Source organism: Parambassis ranga, chromosome 8 (genome assembly GCF_900634625.1).
Source record: "Parambassis ranga chromosome 8, fParRan2.1, whole genome shotgun sequence".
Lineage (NCBI taxonomy): Eukaryota > Metazoa > Chordata > Actinopteri > Ambassidae > Parambassis > Parambassis ranga.
In genome coordinates this window covers 16,253,911-16,276,733 of record NC_041029.1, presented here as the reverse complement: position 1 = coordinate 16,276,733, position 22,823 = coordinate 16,253,911, and the positions used below count along the sequence as shown (strand labels likewise).

General features: G+C 45.5%; 1 long non-coding RNA gene across 5 annotated transcripts in view; it reads right to left on the bottom strand.

The window, feature by feature from the left end:
• LOC114439641 (uncharacterized) overlaps window positions 1–22,823 on the bottom strand; it is a 42,452-nt gene that overhangs the window by 14,769 nt on the left and 4,860 nt on the right. For all 5 annotated transcript variants that reach the window (XR_003671078.1, XR_003671080.1, XR_003671082.1 and 2 more), the window contains exons 2-3: window positions 22,423–22,525; window positions 22,158–22,314 (exon numbers count right to left, since the gene is read on the bottom strand). This is a non-coding gene — a long non-coding RNA (uncharacterized LOC114439641). The remainder of the gene's footprint in view (window positions 1–22,157; window positions 22,315–22,422; window positions 22,526–22,823) is intronic.

The window sequence follows — 22,823 nt, the reverse complement described above, 5'->3', positions numbered from 1 at the left end:
ACTCACGCCCCTTTCTCTCGGAGCTCACCCCGAAGCCACGCCTCCCAATCACATGGACGCGCATCACCTGAAGACGAGCTGCGGTCTGTGACGTCGGCCATCATGCACGTACCTCTCTGGTGCGCGCAGAGCAGGAAGAGAGTGACAACCAGCCAATACTCCGTGCAGGGTCCACCCGGAGGATTGGCTGATGTTTTTAGTGTTTTATAGCTTCAGATGATTCTTATTCTTCATTTCAATGCTAAACTGCCGAACTAATCGGTTGCTGTCGGATTGTAAAGAGAAGTTACACTAATTTAACAAAAAGTGCATCAGAATGAAATCTTCTACCCGACCTTTAATCAAACTCAACTTACCTGGTTTCAAATATTACAACTGGTCCAGTCTTCTCAATCTTTATTAGTAACAGGTCAGAACATGAACAGTTCTTCAGAACATAGAACCTCAGAACCTCTTAGTTAATCGCGTTCCAACCACGTGACCAAGTTGTCAACAAACACCACCAGAAGCTGTCACGTGCCTGAACTATGGTAGCCCATAAGTGACAAAACAATATAAAACGCACAGGGGAAGCCTCAGCAAATAAGTCTGTGCGAGAAAAACACTAAACTAAACTTTGATGTCAAGTGGGGGGGGCAACAAAATATTGAGCTTGAGACCCCTGCTTTAAATGCTAGTTAGCCTTTAGCATGTTAACTCTGTTAGCAGCACTTTGGCCGACACAAAATGGCTGAAGTCATGGGCTAATTTAGCAGCCTGTAGTGTTTGGTGAATGCTACTAAATGTGGCAGCTAGTGTTAGCTTGGAGGATGCTATTACAAGTTCTTGTGAGCATGAAACGTTTAATTTAGGACTCGTCTATCTGTCGTTTATTTTCTTTCTCCGCTGTTTCAAAAGAATGTGTCTAAACTCCGGTTTGTCGCCCCTAAACATGAATAACGAAGCGGTTAGATTGCTCAACCTTTTTAAGCTGAAATATGACACATGTGAGACTCATACTACTGGACCATACTGAGGTTGTGTGTTCAAATGTAAGCAATGGTTCTGTACTGATGTTGCTAAGATCATTGTTAAAGTACTACTAAGGTACAACGTGAGCTTTGCTCCATTTACTGTATGAGCGGTCAGATCGGTGACATTTGTCCCTTCGCCACAAAGTTCTCTTCACACTGGCGTTGGCCTTTAAGCAGAAAGATATCACTTCCTTCTGGATTTATTATTAGCAGCTTTGGTCATGGAATGCACCCAAAAATAAATCTTGCTGTGGTCTGATCCACCCATGATCTTTGCGCGATGAGGAGGTGTGAAAAGCTGTGTCCGGCGGTTTATCATCACTTTTTATGTCATTGCTCTGCATTATCTAAAGTAAGACAAGAGATCATGACACATGATACGCAGCCGCTCGTGGTCACTCACACATACCAGTTGCCAAAACAACATTTTTGTCAATGTGTACGTGCTCAATGCTGCATTCTGCCAATGGAAACACTCATGACTAAGACTTGGAAAATCACGTCACACTTTACTTTCTATCTTTTATATTGCTCTTCCTCTGCTAATTTGCACAAAACTTAGGTCACAGCTTTGTGGTTTGCAAAGCGATTGAGCAACATCGCTCATTGACGTCCACAGCTCTGACTTGATGACTCGACTTCTGAAAACTGCCGTGAATGTGTGTGTGTGTGTGGAATCTGGTGTGTGTTGCAAACAAATATGATTCCAGATAATCAGCTGAACGCTGTAATCAGAAAAACAACAAGAGGAGGAGGAGGAGGAGGAGGTAATAACATACCACCCCGTTAGAGTGTAATGATCTGCAAAGTAACTGATCCAAATTAAGAGACGAGTCAGAGGAGAAGTTTTGTTAAGCATCTCATGAACAGTAATGCTACGATGCTACGAGTTACTAATATAGACTGTATATAAGATTAATGTTGTGCGTCTGCATCCAGCCATTGTACAAAAGTGAGGACACCAATGGGCACCACCATGTTGTTTTTTTTTTTTTTTTTTTTAGTAATCACAGACAGAAATTGCTTAAGGCTGCTGCCAGATGATTCATATTCTTCGTGTTAATGAGAAACTGCCGAACTAATCGGTTGCTATCGGATTGTAAAGAGAAGTTACACTAATTTAACAAAAAGTGCATCAAAATGAAATCTCCTACCCGACCTTTAAAGCTAACAATAAGCATTTTTTAATTCTTTATATGGTCTGTCTGTGTCCCGCCCATTAATATGGCAGAGGTGGGTGGTGATTATGACCGATGCTGCAGCCAGCCACCGGGGGTTTGGGCCTAACGTTTAGGTCATCCAAAGTCATGTCATCCATCTTTATATACAGTCTTTGGTAAGCAAGCTACCTTTATTAGCTAAGGCATGTGCAGTCAGGGCTTGACTGCAACGTGTCGCTATGCTAAAGTAATGCAAATATGGAGCAATCCCTGTATGCCAAGTAAAACATGTCAATCCATTGTGAGGATTGCCACTCCAGATATAACATTTAGCATAAAGCTAAATGTTTTTTAAGATCGGAACAGAGAGACAATAGATATTTAAAATCAGGATTTAGATGCAAATTTTGAAACAAATCTGACATCTAACAGGCTGGAAATAAAGCAGCTCAGATGTTCGACCATCAGAGTCTGGCTGCCAGAGCTTGTGCTGATATTGCAGCAGGCTGCATTATTCCTCTATCCTTGTACAGTAGTTTATTAACTGTATCCCCCCCCAAAGCGCCTGTGTCTCAGAGCGCTGTGCAGCTGCCTCTGCTGAGGGCGCACTCAGAGTGTATTGGACTCGGCATCCTGCCACAGGAGCTCGCTGCTTTCAGGGCCTTTCTCGTAAATCCATTGTGAAAGCTTTGGGGAGTCTGACCAGACAAAACATGCTGTTGGAGGGAAAAGATGGAAAAATACAGGAACAAGACAGGAAAAAGGGGCTATTTGCCAAAACAAAGCTTCGCTGGAAACACATGCTGATATGTATATGGTGACAGATACAATGAAGATCAGATGAAGATTATGCATTGTTGGACATTCCTTTCTGTGTAATCCGACCCCACATATCTGTGTCATGTTCTCGTGTGTGTTGTGTACACAGAGGAGCTTTAAAGTGGGCAGAGTTTGATAGACTCGTGTTTGTTTTCTTGGCTTGAGATCAAAGTGAGGTGGCCTTAAAATTAGCTCGGAGGGGTTTTGCATTGTATGTCACCTCTGAGTAAAGACCCAGAAAAGAGAGAGAGAGAGAGCCAGCCGCTTTAATGTTGATCCATACCCGACTCTCCACTCCCTAACACCATTTCACAGGTGAAAGCCGTGTCAGCCTCCATGAAACTAATTCCCACAGTGAGCCTTTTGCGGCAGCGCGGTGAATACTAATGTAATGATTCTGGGTTCATCCTGTTAATTTACACGGATAAGTGATCCAAATTCACCTCAGTTCTGCAGGAAACGAAAGGCCCGTGGAGGCAGGAGCTATTCTCAGTGACAGAATCGGATTATGTGACGATCCATATGCAATCACTTTATGCCAAGGGAGAAGACAGACGTGGAGGAGAGATGGCAGAGAGGAGGTGTGGGAGGAGAGGGAGGATGATGGGAGAGAGAGAGAGAGAGAGAGAGGGGGAGAGAAATAGCCCGGTTGCCAGGACTCCAAAGCTTGTCTGTCATTCAGTGCGTCAGTCAGTCTATTCCCAGGCTCAGACGCAGGTAGCCAAAGTATTTGCGCAAATGAGAGTATATATACAGACACACAGAGACAAAACACACACACACACACGTTCTCACTCCATCAACATAAGCTGGAAGCTGGAAGTGTCCCTTTTTATCCTCTGTCACAGTCTAATTAGATTCCTCCACCACCACCACAGCGATGTGTTTCCCTCCACATTTTTCTCTTACCTCACTCACACTGTAGCACTGCAGACCTTCTGGCTGTTTCCCTGGCAACAGCTGCTTCCTGTTTGTCTGTCTGTGTTGCCATGGAGGGAAGGGGTAGGGGTGATGTCGGTGCGGGCAGGCGGCTCTCTAATGACAATAAAGTGGCCCTGAAGTGGACATTGGGCTCACTTGGTAAATATTTCTCAAAATAGAAATGCAGAGTAGCAGCAAATAGTCTGAGCCGCCATCCTGAGGAGTAATTACAAGCTTCAGAGCTTTATATCAATGTAACATCAGCCCTAATGTGTCTTTACATCAGGATTTCTCAAGCTTTTTAATCCGAGCAGGACAAGGAACTACATCTATCCAGCTGTTCTGCTCCACCACAGTCTGCATGTGGAGTACAGTGATGAACATCATCCCCAGGCAGGCAGGTCAGGGGGTTCGTTCAATGAGTTTTGTCTCAAGGTTTCATCTGATTCATTTTAGAGCTTAAAAAGGGCTCTTAAAGGTAGCCTGTAGTACAGGACAAAGCAGGTTCAGAAAATGGAAGGTCTGCATAAATAACTTCACAAATGCATACCTCCGCTCTGTCCTTGAAAAGACTCCACCAAAAGTGCACAAAAAAGAAAAAGAAAAATGTACTTCCATGTTGGCTTAGTTTGAAAATAAGACTCGAGTAGTATAAACACTCCCATAATACTTAGCTAAGTGAGCTAATTAGCAATTAGGTCAGAAAAACTATTGTACAGCAGAGCTAGTGGCTAGGAGCTGGATATAGTGGATGTGCCGGCTGCATCGCCTGCTATCGTGTTAGCCAAGAAAATGGCAGAGAAGCTTGTTGCAGAAGTCTAACATGGGACACAACACTACCCTCCTGTTGGTGAAAGTCTGTGTTGTCCTGGCATTCACTGGCAATCTAATGATTCATCCACCTGCTTTGTCCTGTACAGGGTGGAGCTGGTCCTAGCTGTCAATGGGCTAGACGCAGGTACACCTTAGACAGGTCACCAGTCTGTCTAAGGCCCCGTTCACACTGGAGAAATTTAATCCATCTAGAGTAGGATTGTATCTGGATAGTCTTTAAGCTGGATACGTTCAGACCTATTTTTAAATCTGGCTACCACACACGCGTGTCCGCACTCAATCCGTCTTAATCCGGCTTGTTTGTTGTCCTCCAAACCACTAGGTGGTGCCTCATAATACACAGAGTCCGTTCAGGCCGCAGTAGGACCACGTGTGCGCTTTTTTTTCAGTTCAAAAAGCAGTTTATTCCTTTGTAGCCTGTGGAAAATAAACTCTGGGCAAAGCTGTCGTAGTTCGACGGTTGTTTACATGCAGCTTTTGTGTGCGACCTGGACACTGTCCCCATGAACCGGAAGTATCACGTCGCTAACCAGAAGTATCACGTCGCTAGCCGGATTTGCTAGCTGCATTTGCGTTCAGACCTGAGCCACATTTGAGCAAATCCGGCTAGATCCACCTGGATTGAAATCAAGCTGGATATAGCCGGATTCGTGTGTTCGAGTGTTCACACTCAGAAAAAAATCAGGATATATCCAGATACGGCCCGAATCCCGCTCTAGCCGGATTGATTTCCCCAGTGTGAACGGGGTATAATAGCACACTCAAACCTCCTCCATCCTGAGTTTAAGACCCTAGCAGATGTTAAAAAGTCAGCTATAGTTTCAGGTGTCCATCTAGATTTCACCATAAAAAAGTCATTCTGGCGCTGGGAAAGAGGTCATCTTTTTAAAGGGATTATCCACACTTCAATAAGCTGCATACATGAGTGAACGTCAGCACAAAACAGCCTCACTGAACAAGTAAACAATGAATTATTTGGTTCCAACAAAGCATGACATTTACATTAAGGCATATTCATGATGGCTGTGCAGTGTTCATGGATCATTACTGATCATAATTTGCTCCTACGCTCCTACGTCTAAAACAAAGACCAGCAGTAATTATACAGAGATGGTCTGAGTGCTCCGGAGGCCTCGGAGGTCTCATTAGCTCTGGCTGACTTGCGCTGCCCTCCCTCACCGCAGTGAGATAGTTCATCTGACAGGTCAGAGAAGCCCACGTTTGTGTTTACACAAATTATTAATTAGGATCTGTGATCTGTGTGGGCTGCATGAAACAGGATGACCAGGCTGAGGAACAGGCTGCTATAATAATAAAACTGGACTGCAGGGTTGGGAGAAATCCACCGTCCTGTTTTGAGGCCAGGGGTCAATGATGTATGAAAGCTTCTATTTCACATTTTAATTATTGTTGCAGCTCCGGATGAGAGACGCATCAATGATAAAAAAACAAAAGGCAGCTGCCGATCCAGAATTGTGCTTGAATATTTTTTAAAGGTAGGGTAGGAGATTTCATTGTGATGCACTTTTTGTTAAATTAGTGTAACTTCTCTTTACAATCCGATAGCAACCAATTAGTTCGGCAGTTTCTCATTAAAACGAAGAATATGAATCATCTGTGGAAGCTATAAAACACTAAAAACATCAGCCAATCCTCCGGGTGGACCCTGTAGGAGTATTGGCTGGTTGTCACTCTCTTCCTGCTCTGAACACCAGAGAGGTACGTGTATGATGGCCGAAGTCACAGACCGGTTGGGAGGCGTGGCTTCGGGGTGAGCTCTGAGAGAAAGGGGTGTGTGTTTACTTTCAAAGTCTGGCTGACTCTCACTGAGTTTTCAAAGTCTCCTACCCTACCTTTACCTTAAATTACAAACTTTCCAAGAAAAAAAGAAAAATTTGCTTCCTACAGTCGAAAAACTGTCCCTCTTCCCTCTCTGACCAGCGTCTCTCAGGTGTCACGGATTGTCTCCTAAAACCTTCATTGTAGATACCTGCATGTCGCCGCCCTCACCCTTACAGAGGCGAAAAGGAAGGCGGAGCCGAAGACCATAAAACAACATAATTCATCTAAAATAAAAAGATCATTTTGGCCCCAACATACCGGCCCCTAATTGTAGATGCTAAAGCAGCACAATCAACCATTTAAACAAGGGCCAAACTGAAAACTAGGTAAAGATTTCATACACCAAAGTCTTTGTAGATCATGATAGTTCGTGTGATCCTTTGACTGTATGATGTATGGTCCAGAGTTCCAGAACATCCAAAAGGATGCAGAGTGGAGTGTGTGTGTGTATAAGATGTGTTGTCGAGGGCCAGAGGTTACCAGCACATAGTCCTCTAGTTAACTGCTGCCTCTGGGAGAAGGCAGAGCTTGTCAACAGGTCTTTGAATGATGTTGCTCTTGGTTTTTAACCAAGACGCTCCGGACGAGCCCCAACAATTATGATATGAGATATCAGTGGGTATTCTGTCGGTGTAAAAGGGTCTTCGGTTTTGCCAGCTGAGATTTTGCAAAAAAACTTAAATCAGTGAAAACAGACGTTGTAAAGTTGCAACATCTGCATCACATGTTGCGTTTAATTTTTCATCCCTGTCGTAATTCTGATCTGTGAAAACAGGCACGTCAGCGTTTATGGATTGTTTGTTCTGGCATGTTTAAAGGAGCGTTTAATGAGTGTGTGTGTGTGTGTGTGTGTGTGTGTGTGTGTGTGTGTGTGTGTGTGTGTGTGTGTGGTGTCTTTATCCTCACAAAAATGCTTTGAAGTTATTGTGTCTTTTGAATCTCTAATGACATGCGGCATATTTGTCTAAGCATTCCGCACATAGCTGCCCTTCCCCTCGCACACCATGTTCGATATGCCCAAAATGACATCCAAACTTTGCTCCCGAGGCGTTTGTTTAAAGAGGAGCTCGAAAAGACACCGCAGTGAGAGGCTGGAGTGCTGCTGCTGATGCTGCTGGTGGTTCTGGTGGTGGTGGTAGTGTACTCGTATCTTTAAAGAAACAATAGCTTCTATTCCAGAAGCTTCTCATGTTCACAGGTAACACATGGCAAACAGAGAATGTGGGGCAAGTATCCTGTTCCAAACTGGCCCGATTCCCTCCCGACTCACACACTCACACTGTCAGAAGATAAAAGAGGAAGCTCTGCAGAAAGAGAGTGGGAAACACAGAGCGACTTCAAAGCTGGAGAAGAATTTCTTTAAACATGGTTCTCAGAAGACCACATCAAACACTGGGGGAGGTGAACGGGGAGGAGGGAGGGCTCATGTGTTGGCATGTGTGCGCGCATCATAACATGGCACTAAGTTACACAGATGCATCTAGGCTATGCCGGTCCAACCCAAGAAGAAAAAGAGGCTGTCAGCTCTGATAAAGAGCTTGGGGTGTGTGTGTGTGTGTGTGTTTCTTCTGGTTCTGGGAGGCCTCTTCAGCACCCAGAGAGCACTTCAGCACAGCAGCTGCCAAGGAGATGATCAGAGGGTGGCCCTGCAGCCCACACACACGCTCACGCAAACTCACCCTGCCGCATCAGGGTTGCCATCACACACACACACACATCAAAACACACACTTCATGCTCTTTTATTGTGCATAAGCCAGAGTGGATATTGATTGTTTTAAACAGAGCATTTACGACGCAAGTGCTATTCCTGGGGCTTCGAGTACACCCACACACATTTTCCCCTGTGATGCACACACACACACACAGAGAAACAAACAGCGATACATTAAAACACACATTCTCAACATTCCTGTAAAACCCTCTGGGATCATCTGCGAGGCAACACAACACAATCCCCTCTGACTCAGTGGCCCTTTGTCAGAAAAAAACATGACCTTTCTCCTGTTTTAAGCGAAGCTGTCTGCGGAGTTTCAGACCTGCCGCTTCTCTCTGTGGAAAAAAGAACAGCTGCTTAAATTGGAAAGTGTGCAAAGTCTTCCAGTCTGAGGTCGGTGCACTGTCTGACCTCATGGCTCCTGTCTTTTCCTGTCTTTTCATGGAGCTCTTCCTATTTTTCGCTCTTATTCTGGCAGAGCCTGGCAGAGGAGCCGTGGTGGACCTGCATCCTTCCTGTCGGCCTGTTTCTCTTTGGGTTTCCAGTCTGCCTGGCTGTCGCGACTTCTCTTTTTTGTTTTTGTTCCTGACCAGGAACATCATCACGTCACATTTACTTGATTAAACAACAACAAAACAACATTGTTTAATCGGCATGTTAAAAAACGTGCTTGGTTATTCAGTCAGACAGACCAGGCCGCAAAAAAGGTCACGTCATGTTCTGATGTGAAAGCAGAACCATCCATCCACCCAACACATCCATCCATCCATCCACCCAACACATCCATCCATCCATCCACCCACCCATCCATCTATCCACCCATCCACCCATCACATCCATCACATCCATCCACCCATCCATCCACTCACCCATCCACCCATCACATCCATCCATCCATCCATCCATCCATCCACCCATCCATCCACTCACCCATCCACCCACCCATCCATCTATCCACCCATCCACCCATCACATCCATCACATCCATCCATCCATCCATCCACCCATCCATCCACTCACCCATCCACCCACCCATCCATCTATCCACCCATCCACCCATCACATCCATCCATCCACCCATCCATCCACTCACCCATCCATCCATCCATCCATCCATCCATCCATCCATCCACCCACCCACCCAACACATCCATCCATCCACCCACCCACCCAACACATCCATCCATCCACCCACCCACCCATCACATCCATCCATCCATCCATCCATCCACTCACTCATCCACCCAATACATCCATCCATCCATCCATCCACCCATCCATCCATCCATCCATCCACTCACCCATCCATCCATCCATCCATCCATCCATCCATCCATCCATCATCTCTACCCGATTCGTCCTGTAGTGCAGGGTCATGGGGGGCTGGAGCCTATCCCAGCTATCTACAGGTGAGAGGCGGGGTCCACCCTGGACTGGTCACCAGTCCATCACAGTGCAAACCAGAACCATTCTGGCAAAAAAAGGAAAGAAAAAGGGGACAAAGTCCTAAATTCTTAGGTTTTACTTCAAAAAAGGAAAGAAGAAGAAGCTAAAAACAGAGCCAGCCTGGGCTTTCCTTCCTTCCTGCTCTTCAATGCCTGCTCCCTGAACAATATTATTGTACAACACACGCCTCAAGCAGAGATCAGCTAAAATGACTCTCAGTCAGTCGCGGCTTCCTAGTAGTGTTGAGGTGTGCAGATTTATTATTGGATTTTTTTATGTGGATGTCTGAAACCTTCCCTCACAGATGGACCAGAAAGTGGTATAAAAATATGTGAGAGGCAGCATCCATGCATCCAACTCTCTGAGCTATAAATCTAAAGATCTACAAAAACGACATGATAACTGCAGTGGATCTTTGAATCCTCCACGCCTCTTTGTATTTATTAATCCCGTTTATTGAGGCTACAGTCAGAATGAAAAAAAATACCACAAAACACCTCAGCTGTGACAAACTGGTAGGTGTTGGAAAGGCTGACCTGCAGTAAATTAATAACCTGTACAGCTGTGTTTGATGTCAACAGTGGAAGACTGGAGGCCTATCACAGGCACAATCACTTCACACCTTAAATTTATCGTCATTTATGGTCTTCCAGTGAATCAAATAAAAGACAGACGCACATAGATAGACACGTACATACACGCATAACCACAGGATGTTCGTACATCCTCTTTTCCCCCCTCAACATCCTGTGTGAAAACCTTACTACCGCAGCAGCAGCAGCAGCAGCAGCAGGAAGTCACATCACTAAAGGAGGACGGATGGGGGACAAGACAGGGACGAGACCATGGCAAGCAATCAATGCCAATAGAATCACAGCGCAACTTCCTCCTCAAAAACGAAGGAAGCCGCGAGTTGAAAAGTGTCTGACAGGCATTCGATGGCATCCGTTCATCACAGCCGAGCGAGCGTACAAACCTGCGTGAAAGAATCTGCACTAATGTGATTTGGTTTGATGCTGCAGATGATTCGCCTCGGGGCATCGTTCTGCTCTCTGATCCTTCTTAATTGATACACGGATGTAGGCGGATGGCTAAAGCTAGCTAGTGAGGAGGAGGGGGGGGGGGCACACAGAGGATACAAGAGGAAGAAGCACCTGCTGAGTCCACATGGCTTTGAATGGGCCGGTTTAAGTGGCTGCACTCACGCATGCATCGGTCTGAAGTGCTGCCCCCGCTGTGAGCAAATGCAGCCGCAAGCACATGGTGCCTCTGATCAAGGCCATTGGCAAGGTGGTTTGTGTTATCCAGGGGGGGGGGGGGGATCAGAGATAGTAAGCATGGTTGTTTATTTCCAGGGAGTTGAGGCACAGGTGCATGTTGTAAAGAAGGGTCATTATGAGTGAAATGGGGATAGAGAAGGAGACCAGGGAAGAGGAGGAAACCCAAGAAACAACAGAAATTAACTGTCTGCACCGTGACCTCTGACCTTTGGAGAATAACATCCTGTTTCTATACTCTCTGTTCTTGGCAGTGAAAATTGATTAGAAATCATTGTTTCCTGTGGACTGAGAGACAAAAACAATGCGGTCATGAGGAGCATCTTGTTGGTCTCCTCCTGTAGCCGTCTCAGAGATCAGTGTAGTCGGCCCCTGTAACAGTGTGACCCCTTTTCCAGGTGGTCCAGCAGCAGAAAACAGAGACCATCACCTTGATGCAGACCTCACTGATCTGTTTCCACTGTTTGGATTGTTCTCTGCTCTCTGGTTGGAGGTGGTGGACCCAGGTCTGATCCATGGTTTACAGACTGCTGCAGAAATCTCTCAGGATCCTCCTCAGAAATGACAGATTGTCTCTGGATCTGCTCATCAGGCCCACAGGGAGCTGACAGCTCGGCCATTTTGTTGTGGACACTTTCCTGGGAGATATACAGCTCTGTGCCGGTGTACCCCTGAGTTAATAGATCATGACAGTCGTCTCCCTGTGTGAGCAACCTTTCGAGGTTGGGGTTCATCATGCAGGCTGTCTCTGCAGGCTTCACCATGGTGGAAAAAGAAGGAGCACGCTCCACTCCACCCGTGGTGACGCTACGTGCTCATGGATTAAACAGAAACACCACAAAAGGTTTGGCCTCGCATCGTATTCAGCTGTAAAAGTCATCTCACTTCGCCGCAAACATCAGACTTCCACTGTGTGTGTGTGTGTGTGTGCACCTGCATGCAATCATCCACATACAGCATCTGTGCTTATTTTCAGTGTCACAAAGAAACCTCTTATCCAAAAATGACTTTTTTTCCATTTCAGCTCTGCACACACATGCACACACACACACACACACATCCATATATTCAGGATCAGATGTCAAGAGTGTTTATGAGTCACAGATTTGAATGCTCATCATCACAGTCTTGGCAGAGGTTAAAGCTAGATAGCATCAAATGAAAGTTGGACACACACACACAGACAGCATTACGCACGAACAGCCCTGTATGTCAGTAACTGCAAAGGCTGAGCCGACATGTTCGGTTATCGAGTTCTTGTGGTAGGATAAAGACAAAGAGCTAACTGACTGCGCAGATACCGGCTGAGATTGCACCTTAAGAGTTTCTCGTTTTCCTCTCGAGCGTCTCTGGGCGTTGCAGCTTTGTCGTATAGATGAATGGAGATACTCTCAAACAGTCACACAGACCACATCGCTGTCTCAGAACGTCAATGGGATGAGAGTACAACTCTCACTATTACTCAGAGCAGAAGAGAAAGTCGACGGGCGCCCTGCAGATGTCTCTGTGTTTGTGCGATGTGAGAGTACAAGTTCGCACAAAAATCTTTCCCTAATATATCCTCACTGTAACAAAGCGAGGACGATAATGGCACTTTTTCTTCGAGTGTAACAGTCGTTGCGTGTGTAGAGAGTCTGAAAACAGCAGGAGCATGTATACTAACAGTGTGTGTGTGTGTGTGTGTGTGCAGGCTGCGGGTACAGCTGTGTGTTTGTATGCAGCGTGATGAGAGTGCTGGAGGGAGATGGGGTTGGGGGGGGGACCACCTACACTTCCACCTGCTCTGCCTTTTAGAAGGGCCTCTTCAATCACAAGGCTGGGGTCATTACAGATGCGAGCCTGCAGCCGGCAGGCATTGTTTATAGCTATTTCTGTTCTCGTAGCTTTACAGCGAGCAAAAAAGATCCCCATTAAAAACATGAGCTTCAAAACAACTGTGACAGGAAGCACCAGGCCCTGAACATCACACATGTGGAAGGCGTTCTGAGGCGACAGCCTCTAACTTAATGTTGATAAAATGCAAAAATAAAATACAAAGAACGAACTCCTCCTGGTATGGAGGTAGATGTGATAATAAATGAGGACACCTCTGAGTTTGCCCAGACTGGCATGGTGATGACAAATGACAATGACAAAGCAGCGAACTGTTTGACAGGCGCTGTGAAGATGACTAAGTCCAAACTTTCAGAGTGAGATATAAAGGGGGGAAGATGTTGTTTGTTCTCGACTTCAGGGAAAACCATCTTCTGAAGAGTTGTGTCCTTGTTTCTGTAGCTGTTTGTAGCACTAACCCTAACCCTTAAAACAATGGACTTGCTTATATAACTGTAAGATAATTAATAACGCTCTCATCTATCATGTAGGCTAAACATTAGGCCACAGCTCTCTGTTTAGTCTACTCAATTCATATGCATGGACAGTAGTGTTTAAATGTAGCCTAATGTAGCTAAGTTAGCTTATCCCTAATGCTAAGCTAACAATCTATGCTAGCGGTGATGGCATTCTCGAACTCAGAATGACATCACACTCCACATTCCAGTACAAACAGATGGACAAGCAAGGTGTTGTTAGCCATTGTTAGCAATACCAGTTGCTAATAATGCACTTAATTGTGCATTATTGTGCGCATACATTTCAACAAGGCAATAACATATACCTGGCTAATCTACCAAGCTAATGCTAGCTGTCACATTGTGTGGTTTAACCATAGACTAATATGTACAGCAATGTTCCCCTCATACATTCATACGCTCGGATTTCTGAAGGTTGTGGTGCTGCTAGTCCAAGCTAATCCAAAAAAAATCCAAAAAATACTGTTATAATATGTTAAAGAAGCTAAAAACTCGTACCAGGTTGTAAGCATTGAATATTTTAACACTGAGGTCTGCGGGGGTTGACTTTCTTTTGTATCCACCCTCTAGTGGCCCATTGAGGGACTGCAGCTGTGGTGGCAACAATGGAGGATGAGACGTTTACTCATCATACTTGGGTTAATGAAGTTCTTCTGGCTCGTGGCAGCTCTCCGACTGAGAATTCCTGCCATGAATAAGGAAATAATGAGATATCTACCTTATCCATTTCTCCATAAACGAAAATGATTCGTCTAAATCCTATTTTCCCAGATGTCAGTGAAAGCCTCCACACTCTGTTCTGTGTTTGCATCACTAGTAAACAAATGTGCCTTGCCTTGCAAACAATTACAGCGTAATTTGCGACCAAACGCGACTCTTAAATTGCCCAGTGAGAGTCTATATTTGGAGCAGGGCTTCCTAAACGCACTACTTAAGGTAAACTACATTAAATGTGAGGTAATTAGTGTGCTGCTAACAGACCGCAAACTGCTAATTGTGCAGCCTGTGGCTGCTTCTGCTCGCCTCCACCCATCTGAACCTGCAGACTTCTCTTAATACCGACCTCAGTGTCTGTTCAGCACGAGACTTCTGTCCCAGCGCAAACAGTAATTGTCAGCTGAGGTGAGAAACGAAAACATGTCTGGCAGCAGGCTGAGCTGAGGGTGCTGTGTACGTTCAGTTCAAGCTGGCAAAACAGCAAAAGTGCATTTACATATGTGAGTAAGAGTGTGACTGTGAGTGAGAGTAGTGTGTGTGTGTGTGTGTGTGAGTGGATGGAATATGTGGGTGTATGTGGGGGAGTTGGATGATGTTTTACAGGCACTGATTCACTCCAGGGCATCCGTGTCCAGGCTTGTTTAAGACGTGCCAGGTCCCGAGCGGCGGGAATGGCGCTCAGTTACAGGATCACGCAAAGGCTCCCCGAGGCTTAGCAGGAGTTGCAGACGCAGACAAAGTCAGAAAATCTGTGGTCTTTTCATGTTGACAGTAAAACCTGCATGTGCCCCAAGAAAGTGCTGGCTCTGCAGCTTTTCTCTGAACTATCCCTAACCCGAGAACATCCCAGTGGATCCTGACCAGACAAACACCATGAACTGAGAGCACACACGTGAGTGAGAGTAACTGTTTGACTGTTTGTTTGACTGGAAGAGAGTTCGGAGTGTGTGACTTAAAGCGTATTCACCCCTCAGTCATCACCTCACGCTCTGCACCTCTGAGTCCTTGCTGAATAGTGACGTCATTCCTGTTGAGGTTACGACCTTTCCATCATTTATATGCCCCCTGAAGGGCTTCCCTGGTCTGGTTCTACCCACATTATGACGTCCTGTTGTCTCGCAATGCAGCGTTTCCTCTGTGTTTGTTTAGTGTCTGACTAGGAGGGAAACCAGGAAGTGGATCAGACACTGAGGGTGAGGCAGACACCGATAGGCACAGTGGAATGGGAGGTGGGGGGGAGGGTTTTCAAAGGTTAGCCGTGATTATCATGACCAACAACATTTATCTGACATCTACGGAGAATTCAACCCGTTTATGTAGCTATCCACTCGTCACTATGGTGGCCAAGAAAAAGGGGGAGGAGCTTGTCTCACAACATGTGTTTCATTTCTGGCCTCCTTCTTGTCTAAACAAACAAACAAACTGCGACTGACAACAAAAGTAAAGTGACACAAAGTAATGCCTTCTTGAATAAAGTCGACATTTTGTTATGACGTGAGCTAATTTAACACAATCAACTCCACACATTGTTCCAGTAGCAACTGGCAACCTAACCAGATTGATCAGCGGGTACACTGAGTTCTATAAGGTTCCTGTCTTGGTCTTCTTTAATTTTTTGTGGGCAGCAGTTGCTCAGTGGTAGAGCAGGGGCAGTTGTCCAATAACCGGAAGGTTGGCGGTTCGATCCCAGCTCCTCCCTAATCATTGTTGTGTGTCCTTGGGCAAGGCACTTTACCCACATTGCCTTTGTATGAATGTGGTATGGATGAATCGGTGGTGGTCGGAGAGGCCGTAGGTGCACCTTGGCAGCCACGTCTCCGTCAGTCTCCTCCTGGGGAGCTGTGGCTACAAGTTTAGTTTACCACTGTGTGAATGTGGTGTGAATGAATAATGCGTCTGTAAAGCGTCTAAAAGCGCTATATAAGTTCGATGTATTATTATTATTAGCTTCTTCCGAAAACCCACACACACAGGATACTCTTCTTAACCCAATGTTGCTTTCTTAGCGGAAACTCGCATCTTGCTGAGGAAATGATTCGGTGCTCTGATTAGATTCGTGATAATACAGAACAAACCAGGAAGTCGTCCTGTGAAATGATGACTAAAGACTGAAAGATCCTTTGTTTGATGCTGGATTTCCCCCCTGTGGGACTAGACTGATCGGTATACTGAAGACATACTGCACCTGCAGCTAAGGTGCACCAGCTTTTGTTTGTGCTTCATGGCTGCTGGTAGCCTAATGTGACACATCTATGGGGTTCCACAGGGTTCCTCACTTGGTCCTCCTTTCTTTAATCTCTCCTCAGGACACTTATGTTCAATTTCAATTCATTGGTTTTATTTGTCAAAGTGAGAGCAGAAAATGACGGAGTAGCTGCTTTCTAAATCTGCCTACTTTGGCCAGAATTTACCAAATAAGGACAAAACTGCTTGGGATGATGATTTATATCATCGCCTTAAAGAAACCCTGATTATGAGCTCCACGGAGGCTGACATGGCAATCCTCGGGAGGAATTTTGTTTTAATAAAACCCAAAGACCATGTTTTGATTATGTGGCAGATAAAGAACCGAAAGCAAACACACACACACACACACACACACACTCACACGGCGGAGCAGCTGTGGCTGTCTGACTGAGCCAAACCATAACTGAGAAGACCCACTCAAAGAGAAACTCCAAGTTTTTTGGCAGACGGCAAACTGGGATCAAATGAGCACAGACTTCACTGGAGAGGAGGAATTCATGCAGTATATCTTATTTGCCACTTCAAGACGGTGAGGATGAAAGGTCATGCAGCTATCTTGAATCCCTGCCCTCATCCCCTGAGACACACACACACTGAGGAGAGATCTGGAGCCAATTGTCCTCCACCCTCACACTCCCCTGTGTTACATTAAATGTCCTCTTGTGCTACAGGCTCCCTGGCTTTTAACGTCTCATTCTGAATAGGGCAACATCATTAACAGCACATTTGGCATTCATTACCGTGGCGTTCCCGCACTTCACAAACCGAGAGGAAGGCCAGTGTAAACGGAGCAAAACAAGGCCATGGGACACAGCCAAACGTGTTGACCTCTGGCGTTAACATCACTGACCCACACTTTTCACTGACTAACCGGTTTTTTTTTTCAGTGCGCAGCCTGTTTCCTGCCAGCGAGGCTAGCGAGCTCCTACCTGACTCACAGCTCCTGCAGGCTGTTTCAGGCCCAGTGAGCTGGGTGGATGTAGGCCCATGCAAAACAAGGGTTGCAGAGTTAAAGGGACAGTTCGCCTGAAAATGAAGCCATCGTAACTTATCATCCATCCCGTCATGGCCTGGTGACAAAATCCACAAAGATATGACGCTGCGCAGCACATGGGGTGCATCCACCTGTGAGAAGCATTACACCCAGTCACGCTGTCATTAGCGCGATGATCCGTTTCAATGGGCGTAGGTCGGTATAAACTGCTCAAAACAAGATTTGCAGATTTTCTTGTGTAACCCGGTCATGATTTCTGGAAAGAGATGAAACTGTTGAGTTGTAATTTTTATGCTTTTACCACCAAAAAGCACCCAAAAATCATTATACTGAGGAGAAGGTAGAACTGCTGCATCACTCTCCACAAAAAGACACAGTTTGGCCTCACAGAGGTTACAATTCTTACAGCAAAGCTACACACAAGTCTTCCCTTTCAACTCCAACATGATCAAAGAATTTACTTCTTGCTGAAAAAGAAAGTTTCCCGGTGTGTCAGCATGGATTTCATGCCACCCATCTGTTCAGAGCAAAGATTAACAATTTAAAAATGTAACAGACACACACTGGAAAATGTGTCTCCAGATGATAAATGTACAGATTTGTTTTTCCAGGCTCGGCTCATCTGCACTTCTTGTGCTCTCCTTGCGTGAACTGCCCCGGGCATGGGCGTAGGCACAGCGCTGCGTCTTCCCATGTACGAACAGCAAGTTGTTTTTTTTGTTTTTTTTCCTTTGGCAGTGGTATAAGATTTTTATGTGTCCATCACTCAGTCTTACAAATATCTGCCAAATATCAAGCATCGTTGACATTTAAACCAGGAAATAAAACAGGAAACAGACATTCTGCTGGACAAACTGAAAGACGGCACAAATGGATCGGTTCCTTAATGAGCCGGAGTGAAAGAAAAGGATGTGGTATTCTCCACTTTTAACCAAAAGTCCAACAGAAATCAGACAGACAGTAGTACGAACTGTTCTTTTATGAAAACACAAACCTTTAAAGTGCTAACGTAGCCAATAATGCTAACAACGCTAACCCACAGTAGCTAAAACACACAACTCTTGTCATTGACCAGTTTATTAGTACAATAACCATACACTCCTTTAAAAGGTGTAGTAGTACCTGAAGTTTCTGTCTTGATACTGAAGCTACTATTATGGTTAGCGCTGTGCTATGGTGCACATATGTTTGTATTTTTTTTGTGTAAGAATCAGTTACACAAATCAAAATTAACAATTTGAAATCATCGTAAAACGAAGTTGATGCACTGCTCCACCAGATATGAAAAGTAAGAACCAAGCTAAACACGCCGGCCAACAGAGGCATTGACCGTTTAAAGGGGTCTTCATGGGGGCTATGAGGGGGCTGGTTGGAGACTCACAGACTAGAAGAACTTCAAGTAGATTTGAGGCAGTTTATTTTGTAGAAACACACCATTCATTAAAAACATCCGGTTTCAAGCTTAAAGTAATGATCTTTATATTAAACATGTTGTTAAAGTGTTTCCTGTTATCTTACCAACATGCCTGAACTTATACTTAACAAAATGCCATTGTAAGAGCTAGCTGCTGTTTCATTTATGCAAATTCCTCCTCAATGGGGAAAGTTGGCCGGTTTGGGGATGAAACTCCCGGGCTGCACTCCGGCCCTGCTTGTTGCTGAGAGTTATGCTTCTGTTGAGTCAAGCTCATCAAGCTGAATGACAGGAGCTCACTCACTCAGATACAATCTTACGTAGTGGAAAGCAGGCAAGCTGGGGATTGTTTTTAACCCAGCATGGCCCCTCTTGCTGCTTTCTGCCTCTCTCACTCACTGTGTACGATCAACCATCCTTCAGCTAGTAGAATCAGCTGAGGGCTAGAGGCCGTCATGCAGGTTGGTTGTTGGATGCAGTTCCTACCTCTTCCTCTCCAATTAGGCTGAAGGCAGATTAAATGCTTCAGTGGCCCACCAGCCCAGGCTAACTAGCATGCTAACTTGTCTTTCAAATAAGGTCAAAGCTGTTATTTGTTTACAAATCGTGGATAATTTTTGTTTTATTTCACTGATTCCACATAGTACAGATGCTGGTACAGATGCAGCCAGACGCAGTGATGCGTGTCAGAGCTGGAGTCAATCAAGCGTCTCCGATTATAAAGCTCATGAACTTTAGCCTTCAGAGGAGCAGTGATATCAGCATTGCCTATCATGTGATGTTGACGAGGATGATGAAGATGATGATGATGATGGATCACTCTATTAATAGACGACAGAGTGACCACAGTCACAAAGGAGAACAGCAACGCTGTGGATGAGAGGCCCCATTATGTCCATATGAAGGAGTCAGCCGCTATGTCAAGAGGGCACTTCACAAACAAACCTCATCTGACTGCCTGAGCCCGGCCTTGCCCACCCGCTCCCCCTCCTTTCACAGCTTTGGTTTTTTTTTTTTTTCCTGCTGAGTGGGCGTTCTGAGGAGTTGTGAAGGTCAGAGGAAAGACTCTGAAGTGAGGAGCGAGCTTGCAGGGCTTTTTAACTGACCTCTGATTGGCCCCGGCTGCATTGAGTCACAGAGCTGGAGCCATCTCCCCAGCCAGAAAGGGCTGCAGTGTTGTGGAGGAGCAGACGACCAGTAAAAGCTGCTGACAAAAGGAGAGCTGTGCAGAGGTGGCAATGCACAATGGGACGGTTTGAGAGGAGGAGGTGAGGACAGCTCAGTCCTCCACATAAGCACCGTATTGTGAAAGCCTGCTTTGTTGCAAGACAAAGCCTATAGGGTGAAGAAATTAAGGGGATTTTCCCAAATATTGTGTGAATGAGGAGGGAAAAAGAATTTCCAGAGAAGAATGTTATCTCCTCCCTGCATGCAGATGTTCACACTGTGGTCATACTCCACCCTAAGTGATATATGTGCTTGTTCACACACACACACATACACTTTTCTTAATCTTACGGTAAACAGCTTCCTTCCACCCTCAGGCCCTGCCTTTCCCAAACTCACCCAGGACCCAGAGCAGGTAACACTCAGCTCCTTCTGGCTCTCATCCATCTGATCCTGACTGCTAAACTCCGAGTCTGCTGCCAAGAAGCTCGTCCTGCCCTGCAACACTTTTGAAAGTTTGCCCAGGAAATATTCACCAAAAAAAAAAAAAAAAAAATACACATTCTGGAGCGGGCCATCATACAATAAAAAAAAAAAAGCAGAACTCCGAATCTAAACAGACTAAACAGAGAGGTGACTAATGAAGCTGTGACTAAGATGTCGGTTACTTTTCTTCACCAAAGCTCATCACCACATTGTTTTAAAGCTTTAAATTCGTGTTAGCAATGTTCATAATTGACGATTGATGATGATTAAGTAGACGCAAAAACAATAATGTGACATATTAAACACGGCGTACATCTGTCTCCGCACATTTGTCACTCCCACTGGTTGGCTGCTTTTGCCTAACATTTGGCAGGATGGCACAGTGCCACCTCACGAGTGTTCCCGTAAACACTCACCACCACTCTGGACCCTGTACTGCTGCTGCTGCTGCTGTGCCAAAATGTCACAGAGACTGTGGTCGACCTCCAACCGCAGCGCTGAATTTAAAAAAAAAAAAAACAACCTTAAACCCTCCTGAGCAGAGCAGCATCAGAACACAGGCAGCTGCACGGAGGCATGACACTGCCAGGAACTGTTGTTTTCCTCTGTTTACGTGTATTCCCATGGTTACTGACAAAAAGCCATAGATTTAAAAGAGTCGCTGTGGATACCAGAGAATTACCTGACATGAGGATCGCTGAGCAGCCTATTCCCTTTAGGCCTGAACATGATAACAGGGTCTGTCTGAGCAAATATCTCAGCGTGTGCTTTTTTACAACAAGTACATGTTGTTACAGGGTAGCTGCGACGAGGCACTGCCATGGGGGGGGGGGGGGGTTGCCTGTCGAAACGCCTGATCCAGCCAACACAGCGAAGGCCAGGCTGACAGTCTGTGGGTGAGAGTGTGAAAGGTTAGGTGGAGCTGCGGAGATCCGTTTCACACTTTAAATGATTGATAAGTTTGCGGCCTATTGTACAGGGACACACACAGTTATGGGATAAAAACAGAGGATGTGGTGGCATCATGAGGGGAGGGAGCTTCGTCCAGTTTAAAGGAGGACCCCCCGGACCTGACCTAATAACACAGTCGGCACAGAGCTGGGTATCTCCCAGGAACGTGCCCACAACAAACTACAAATCACCAAACTGTCAGCGCGCAGATTTAGAGACAGTTTGCTATTCCTGGGGTGGTTTCTGGTTGAGATGAGCCCAAACAATCCAAACAGTGGAAACAGACAGAGTCTCCAAATCAGTGAGGTCTGCATCAAGGTGATGGTCTCTGTTTTCTGCTGCTGGACCACCTGGAAAAGGGGTCACACTGTTACAGGGGCCGACTACACTGATCTCTGAGGCAGCTACAGGAGGAGACCAACAAGATCCAGACCACAAGTCCACCATCATCTAACACCTGTTCACCTGATCTACACCCTCACACTGACACCTCTCCAACAGGATGGAGGAGGAGGAGGAGCTCAGTGGTTGACCCCGATAGAGTAACCCTGTAATAGAGGTCCAGGAGGTCTGCAAAGAAAGGATCCTCAGAGTGCTACAGATACAGAGCTCTGTAACAATGGCTGTTGTCAAGTAGGATCTAATTCATAGTGATGAGGACACATCTGGAAGATGGTGGGTGGTGTGATCATTCTAACGATGTTATGTGTATTGTATTCTTTTGTATGAGGGGAAATAAATGGAAGTGTTAATGTGCGTTCACTCCTCACTCGCAGCCGCAGCATTCAGCTAAGCATCCTACCTGACTCGTTCTGTCTGCGACGGGAGACGGGATGCAGCCTGCGTCTGTGTGGGCGTTGGAAGAAGTACAAACAGAAGACAAAAGCTTTCCTTCTGCACAGCCGAAACAGGTGCGCTGCTGAGGAATCACGTTCCCTCCTCTGAGCAGATTTCTCCACCTGCGGATCAGATGTATTTTATAAAAAAAAAAAATCCTGTTCAGGATGAAAGCAGGTGTCTCCAGCAGCAGTCCTGTCCTGGATGCTGCAGGAGGAAATGTTACTGACCGCAGGTTTGTTCTGCTCCAGCGGTGTGTGTCACTACAGCGTAGCCTCGTTTAAGACCGTAAAGCAGCCAGAGAGTGGAAGTTTCCTCCTTCAGTCCAACTTTCTGAAATAAAGCCACAAACAAAACAAATCTCAAATTCTGAAATCCGCTCCACACACAGAACGAAGGCGACCCAATTACAAAAAATGATATGTGAGGTTAAAGGTCAGTACCCAGCCTAATTATTGACATAAAGGTCTAATTATACCTCAGTAAAAACATTTATTAACCATCTAAAGTCTTCACTGATAAACAGACATGAATGTAAAAGTGATGATAAAATCTGATTTTATTGTGTGCCTTCTTGGTTTTATGATGTCAATTCTTTCTTTCTTTATTCTCATATTTCTTCCCCTCACAA